Here is an 8,170-nt window from a genome sequence, read left to right as displayed (position 1 = left end):
AAGTGAGCCGTGTAGGGAATCCGGATCGGAACTCAGGGGCTGCCGCCCATTTGGCGTCGCGCGGCTCGGTGATGTAGAACCACGCCGACTGTCATCCCTTTATTGTCTCCACGAAGGAGCCTTCGAGCCATATGACATTGGGCACCTTACCCACCATGGCTCCGTCGCATTCTGCTTGTTGGCCTCGTACCACCTTCGGCTTAATATTGAAGGTCTTTAACCACAGGCCGAAGTGGGGCCGGATGTGGAGGAAAGCCTCAACACGACGATGAACGCCGAAATGTTGAGGATGAAGTTCGGGGCCAGATCATGACAGTCTAGCCCGTAGTAGAACATGAGACCATGGACGAATGGATGGAGGGGAAACCCTAGTCCGCGGAGGAAGTGGTGGAGGAATACTACCCTCTCATGGGGCCTGGGAGCGGGGATGAGCTGCCCCTCATCTAGGAGCCGGTGCACGATGTCGTCGGGCAGGTATCCGGCTCTCCTCAGTTTCTTGATGTCTCCCTCCGTGATGGAGGAGATCATCCACTTGCCTCCCGCTCTGGACATGATTGGAGAAGGTCGAGGTGGGAAGTGCGGACTTGGGCGCTAGAGCTCGAGTGTGCAAGAACGGATGAGCAAAGGAGGAAGAAGGCATGGATAGAAAGGTGAATCCAACCCTTTATATGGGCGAACGAAACTAAGCGTCCCCACTTGCCTGGTAAAACTCGCTTATCCCCCAAGCGCCGCAATTGATGGCGCGGTTGGGTTACCCATGGCCGTATTGATGAGAATCCCGTAATAAGGGGACACGATCTCTGCTTTGACAAGACGTGTCGAAAAACTGCCTCGCGTTATGTGCGGGGCTGGTTAAGAGAAACGGTTCGAATAATCACCGGGCCATGACGTAACGTCATGCTGCCAAAACAAGCCAGCAAATTAGATCTGCGGAAATATTATTCTCTCTACGGTGGAATGTGGAACTTATTTTGCAGGGTCGGACACTATCCTCGTATTTAAATTCTTCTGTGATGTATTCGGAGAAGGAACCCGCCTTGCAATGCCGAAGACAATACTGTGCGCCGGACTCATCATCATTGAAGCCTGGTTCAGGGGCTACTGAGGGAGTCCTGGATTAGGGGGTCTCCGGACAGCCGGACTATCTCCATTGGCCGGACTGTTAGACTATGAAGATACAAGATTGAAGACTTCGTCTCGTGTCCGGGTGGGACTCTACTTGGCGTGGAAGGCAAGCTAGGCAATACGGATATGGATATCTCCTCCTTTGTAACCGACCTTGTGTAACCCTAACCCTCTCCTGTGTCTATATAAACCGACGGGTTTTAGTCCGTAGGACAACAACCATAACATATAACCATACCATAGGCTAGCTTCTAGGGTTTAGCCTCTCTGATCTCGTGGTAGATCTACTCTTGTACTACCCATATCATCAATATTAATCAAGCAGGACGTAGGGTTTTACCTCCATCAAGAGGGCCCGAACCTGGGTAAAACATCGTGTTCCCTGCCTCCTGTTACCATCCGGCCTAGACGCACAGTTCGGGACCCCCTACCCGAGATCCGCCGGTTTTGACACCGACAGTGATGGAAGTATTTTTGTGGGAAGGGGGATATCAAGAGCTTTTCAATGAGCTAAAGAACGCAAAAATCAGACTTCGGATGAATTAGTTATGGACAAATCGGTGAAACGGGGATGGCTGAGATGTCAGGGGTCGGACATCCGGGCTCGGGGCCGGAAATCCGGGACCTAATGTCCAGAACTGTGCAGATTTGGCGCTCCAGGAGCCGGATGTCCGTCTTGGGGTCCGAATGTCCGGCCCGATGGCCCGGATGTCCGGCCTGAGGCCCTGATGTCCGGCCCGACGATTCCAGCTTTTGTTTGGGCGGAAAATTTTGAATTGGGGGCGGAAAAACTCGATTTCCAAGGTCAAAATCGATGAGATTTCGTGGATGAAAGATGGGTAAACTTGGAGAGATGCTAGATCCACTTGAAACCAAGCAAATCTATGGATCAAGTCCAACGAAACTTCATCAAACCAACAAATCACAAAAAAAAATTGGGGCTATTTTTTGTGGGGATTTTCGAAATTGGGGACGAACACAGCAAAATTAGGCTAGAAAACAACGAGTGGAGGCTCCGAAATCATGAACAACGTGGCTCATGATATCAAGATGATGTAGGGTAGAACCCTAATCGCCCGATATTTCACGAAAGGAGCATATCCCGTGATGAACAGGAAGAACACGAGTGGAAACACGAGGGGAAATCACAAAGGGAAACACAAGAGAACCGTCAAAACAACAAGTATGATCACACATGTGCTAGATCCCCGAAACACGAGAGGAGATACAAGATCCACAATCAACAAGGGACGATACAAAGGGTAACCGTCCTTCTCCGTGAGGAGGTCTTGATGTCTTCTCCATGAGGAGGTCTTGAATCCAAGGTGGATCTTCTCCATAGAGGGGTCGCGGTCTCTCTCGTGGAGTAGATCCGATATGGATGAGCGTAGCTCTATCTCTCAAATGAGCTATCACAATGCTAACCCTAACTAGAAGGAGGGGGTAGAATATATAGTCTAAGCCACGAAGGGGTAAGTGGGAAAGGGGATCGGGCCTTGTCCATGCGCGTAGGCAGGCGCCGCATGTCCGGGCTGGGGCCCGGATGTCCGGCCATTTGCGGGGTACCGGATGTCCGGGCACTCGCCGGATGTCCGTCCTGGCGGTGGTCGAGATTGTTTCTCTCTAGATAGCTGGTGTCCGTATTTCCGGGGTTGGGCGCCGGATGTCGGGGCGTTGTTGAGGCGCCGGATGTCTGGCCGCTGATGCTGTTGGCCATCTGTTGGGGCAGCTCCTGCGCGGCTGCCCAGGCGCCGGATGTCCGGCCTCTGTCCCGGATGTCCGGCCGCTGTAGCGTCAGCAGCTCTGCCTTCTTCCATTGTCGCTTCCAGGCTTCCGTCGCGGATGGTGTAGTTGTTCCTTGGCGCTTGCACTCCTCCTCGTCGTCCGTAGTGTTCCGGCAGTACCTATGTATGCACACGAGTGGAGTGTCAAGTAGTATACCATCCTCGAAGGGGTCAAGTGAGCACGTGTAAAGGAGATGATTCACCTTTGTGTATGTGAAGTAGATGTCGCACGTGTCACTCATCGAACGGACTCTTGACATGGTGATTTCCATAGGATTCTCCGCATATACTTCCGCATACATCCACCACTTACACAACCACCGCTTACCAACTCCAACTCCGACAATTTTGGTCCAATTTTGCTTTGAGAATTTGAGTTGCGGTACCGTGTCCTACTTGTGTTTCGGCTATTTAGGTACGGTTCGACATCAACATCACCGCCGCTCATCTTCGCCACAGACGCGTCATCAACAATGACCACCTCAACTCCATTTTGGTATTCGGTCCACCATTTTGACACCATACCGTCCGCAAGAAATGGTAACCTCGTCTTGGTATTGGACATGTAACTCTTGCCATTACATTGATAGCCATCATAGCCTTACTCCTTTGCGTTGCTTACCCATCGACACTAGCCATTGAGTATTGCCGGCAATGAGACTTGTGCACATTAGCGATCATACTTCCCATAGCATATATACATCATTGTCGCATATATTGGTATCATCTCTTATGTCACAAAGTTGTCACTGCATACACAATTGCTATCTTGGTTCTTCAAGCATTGCATGAGAAAAGAGCTTAAACATCAAAGAGGCAAACAAGCTTTTAAGCAAAAGGAAAGATAGGAAAAGAGCTTTTAAGCAAGAACCATAGCATCATACAACATTAATATTATCATACTAGATCATCTTGGATCATATCATTGAAAAACCTTGCATAGAGCATACTTGGGATAGAAGTCGTTGCATTTTTGCTAAGCAGGTTGTGCACAAGTTCTTTGTATCTGCCTATTGTGCAATCGTGCTAGTGTCTCTCTAGTGTTGTGCAACAAGAGCATTTTTGTGGATTCCGCAATTTGCTATTTCCTTGTCCTACATTGGAGTGATCATCGATCCACTTTCAACTTCGGTCAAGGTACATTTGGTATTCGTTATTCTCTTTCTACCACTCACATTGTTTATCTTGGAATGATGGATAGGCTAAGTACTTCTACCAACCCACTCTTCATTGAGAACGACGATGACATGAACTCCTACGTCACCAAGAGCCACCTCTTTGGTGCACAATGTGCTTTGCATCAAGAGCAACAAGCTATGAGTGAACGCATCGACAACCTTGCCGTCGACTTGTGACTTTCCGAGCAACGTACAAGGGACTACTTCGACCACAAGCTCGATGATCACAAGCAAGAGAATGGTGCAAGGATGGACGAAATTCGCGCTTTGTTCCTCAACCGCTCTTCTTCCACTTCGTCTTCATCAAGAAGGACTCGCTCAAGTCGACGTTGCGGCTCAAGTACACCGACATCGAACACTCTACGCCATGCCGCGTGCAACGATCATCAAGCAAGCCTCAATCCTCTACGCGACACCGACTCTCAAGAGCACCGACGATGTCAAACTCAAGAAGCTTTTTTGCTAGCATGAGAACTGCAACGCCAACGCCAACATGAAGAGTAAGAGCGAGCGCGTCTACACCAAGTTGCACAAGATCCGGAGGCACAACACTAAGAAGAACTCTGTGAAGCTCAAGCACTTGCGGCACAACAAGCCCTCCAAGATTCAAGTCGAGCTGTAGCCAACCGAGGCCGACAAGCACGTGAACAAGAGGAAGCACTTCGCGAAGAACTTCATGAACGATGACATCAATCTTGTGTGCACCGGCACATCCTTCAAGTTCCTCCTCGAGCTCGACAACACCCCCCACAAGCTCACCATCAAGTTCATCAAGAGCATGAAGACAATGGAAATCCTCCACGACAAGAGCAACATGAGGTTGACAACCCTCCTCATCAAGAGCGACACGAACTTTACAATCATCTACAACACGGGCGTCATCATCCCCGACCCCAACACAATGAAGAGCAACGTTATGGCAAACTAAAGTTCACCATGCCCAAGTTCAACGGAAGCAACGATCCTGAAGAGTACCTTTCATGGGCATTGAAGGTTGACAAGATTTCCCGTTTGCATAACTATGAAGAAGAGAAGAAGATAGCGATGGCATCCCTTGAGTTCCAAGACTATGTGCTCATTCGGTGCGAACAAGTCATAGAGCGCCGAGAGGCAAGAGGTGAACCACCCATCACTACTTAGGCGCAAATGAAGGATGTCATGAGAGCATGCTTTGTGCCTACCTACTACAACTGCGACCTCTTCAAGAAACTCCAACTACTCAAGCAAGGAACCAAAAGCATTGAAGAGTACTGCAAGGAGATGGAGATTGCAATGATAAGAGCCAATGAAACGGAAGACGATGAGCAAACAATGGCATGTTTCTTGAATGGACTCAACCATCCTATCAAGAAGATCACCGACTTCCGACCATACTCGAACCTCATCAAGCTAGTGCATCAAGCTACCAAAGCGGAACACCAGGTGCAAGATGATTTCAAGTATGCCAAGTTCTCTTCCAAGACATATGGTTTCTCCAACAACCAACCTTCAACGACTACAACACCGACTACCAAGCCTTCTACTAGCAACATCGACAAAGTCGAGTTCCAAGAAAGCTTCGTCAACTCAAAGTCATCCTCCTAAGAGCAACTTCAAGCCGAGAGCTTCATCATCATCAACCCCAACCGATGAGACCGTCAAGACGAGTTCCTTCAAGTGTTTCACTTGCGGAGACCGAGGCCACAAGTCCTATGAATGCACCAACAAGCGAACAATGATCCTCAACGATGATGGCACTTATGACTCAATGAGTGAAGGAGAAATGGAAGCCCTTGAGCAAGTCTCCATGCACCGCCAAGTGAACGACGAAGAAGAACAAGTCTTTTGCGATGAAGATTCAAGTCCCGCCCTTGTTGTCTCCAAGGTCCTGACTCTACAACATCACCAAGAAGAAGACCAAAGATGCCATATATTCCACACCAAGGCCGGCATCAATAGAAGGTCTGTCAAGGTCATCACTGATGGAGGGAGTTGTCATAATGTCGCAAGTGAAGAACTTTGCTCCAAGCTCCAATTGCCCAAGACGAAGCATCCACATCCATACAAAGTGCAATGTCTTAGCGACTCCGGCACCATCCAAGTCGACCACCGAGTACAAGTCTCCTTCAGAATTGGCGCCTATGAAGACACCTTGGAGTGCGACGTCGTTCCAATGACCGTTTTTCCATCTTCTCCTTGGACGCCCATGGCAATTTGATAGAGGAGTCATCCACAAACGGCAGAACGAACCACTACATCTTCAAGATGAAGGGCATGGAGTACGTCCTCCGTCCAATGTCGCCAAGTCAAGTGATCGCCGACAAGCAAGCCACCCATCGTGGAGATCATAGTGAGAGAGCGAGCCACCAAAAAGAGAGTGAGCGCCACAAGCCCAAATCGAACACCTCCACGATGAGTGAAAAGAAGAACTTAGCCCTATTTGCCACCAAAAGGCGAGATAAGAGGAGTGTGTGAGAACCCATCTAGTGTCCTACACTACGTCCTTCTGTGCAAGGACAATGCACCACAAACTAACACTTCTCACACTGTTCCTATAGTGTTGTCTTCTCTTTTGCAGGAATTTCACGACGTTTTCCCCGACGAGCTACCTCTGGGACTACCTCCTCTACGAGGCATTGAGCACCGCATCGACCTCATCCCCAGAGCACCGCTTCTGAACAAAGCTCCCTACCGCGTCAACCCCGAAGAAACCAAAGAAATACAAATGCAAGTAAAGCATCTCATAGACCATGGACATGTGCGTGAAAATTTGAGTCCTTTAGCCGTCCCGGTCATTCTTGTGCCAAAACGTGTCGGTAGCTTTTGCATGTGCTCCGATTTGTAGACCTATCAATGCTATCACCGTTCGCTATAGGTATCCCATTCCACGCCAAGATGATATGCTTGATGAGCTTAGTGGTGCCACTATCTTTTCTAAAATTGATCTCAAGAGTGGTTACTATCAAATCCGCATACAAGAGGGTGATGAATGGAAAACCGCTTTCAAAACCATGTTTGGCTTGTATGAATTGTTAGTCATGCCTATGGGTCTCTCGGAAGCACCAGGTACTTTTTTGCATCTTATGAATCATGTCTTTCGCCCTTACATTGGTATATTTGTTGTGGTCTACTTCGTTGACATCCTTGTTTTTAGAGAGTCTCTCAAGGAGCATGTCACCCATGTTAGAACCGTTTTGCAAACTCTTCGAGAAGAGCATCTCTATGCTAATATGGAGAAATACCTTTTTGGCATTGACAAGCTCGTTTTCTTGGGTTTTGTTATTTCCTCTAAGGGTGTTCATGTTGATGAGTCCAAGATCAATGCTATTAAGACTTGGCCACAACCAACCAATTTGCAACAAGTGCGTAGTTTTCTTGGCCTTGCGGGTTTCTATCGTCGGTTTGTGAAGGATTTTAGCACCATTGCTTCGCCTTTACATGCCTTGAGCAAGAAGAATGCGCCTTTTGTTTGGGGACCATCCCAAGATACCGCTTTCAATGAGCTTAAGAACTTGCTTACTCATGCTCCCGTGCTTGCTTTACCCAACTTTAACAAACCCTTTGAGATTCATTGCCATGCTAGTGGTAATGGCATAGGAGGCGTGCTGACGCAAGAGAAGTGCCCCATAGCTTACTTTAGTGAGAAACTCTCCGGCGCGCAACTCAATTATCCCATCTACGACAAAGAGCTATATGCTTTAGTCCGTGTTTTGCATGAATGGGAACACTATCTTCGCCCGCATGAGTTTATCATTCATACCGATCATGAAACGCTCAAGTATCTTAAGGGCCAAACCAAGTTGAACAAGTGTCATGCTAAGTGGAGTGAATTTATTGAGTCTTTTCCTTATGTCATCAAGTACAGTAAGGGTAAGGAAAACATTGTAGCGGATGCCCTTTCTCGCAAATGCATGCTTGTCACTCAACTTGAATTGGATGTGATATAGGGGAGGGGCCCGATCTTTCAATGAAATGGTGGCTATCATTTTGGTGAAAGTCGAATTTGACGATCCGACTACGAACGTGCAAGGACGTCGCGCCTTAGCAATCGCTAAACCAACTCCGAGAGGTTATTGACCACGCCGAAGTACGATCAACCTGACC

Source organism: Triticum dicoccoides, chromosome 6A (assembly GCF_002162155.2).
Source record: "Triticum dicoccoides isolate Atlit2015 ecotype Zavitan chromosome 6A, WEW_v2.0, whole genome shotgun sequence".
Lineage (NCBI taxonomy): Eukaryota > Viridiplantae > Streptophyta > Magnoliopsida > Poales > Poaceae > Triticum > Triticum dicoccoides.
The sequence above is the reverse complement of the archived record's forward strand: the minus strand, read 5'-3'. Positions refer to the sequence as shown.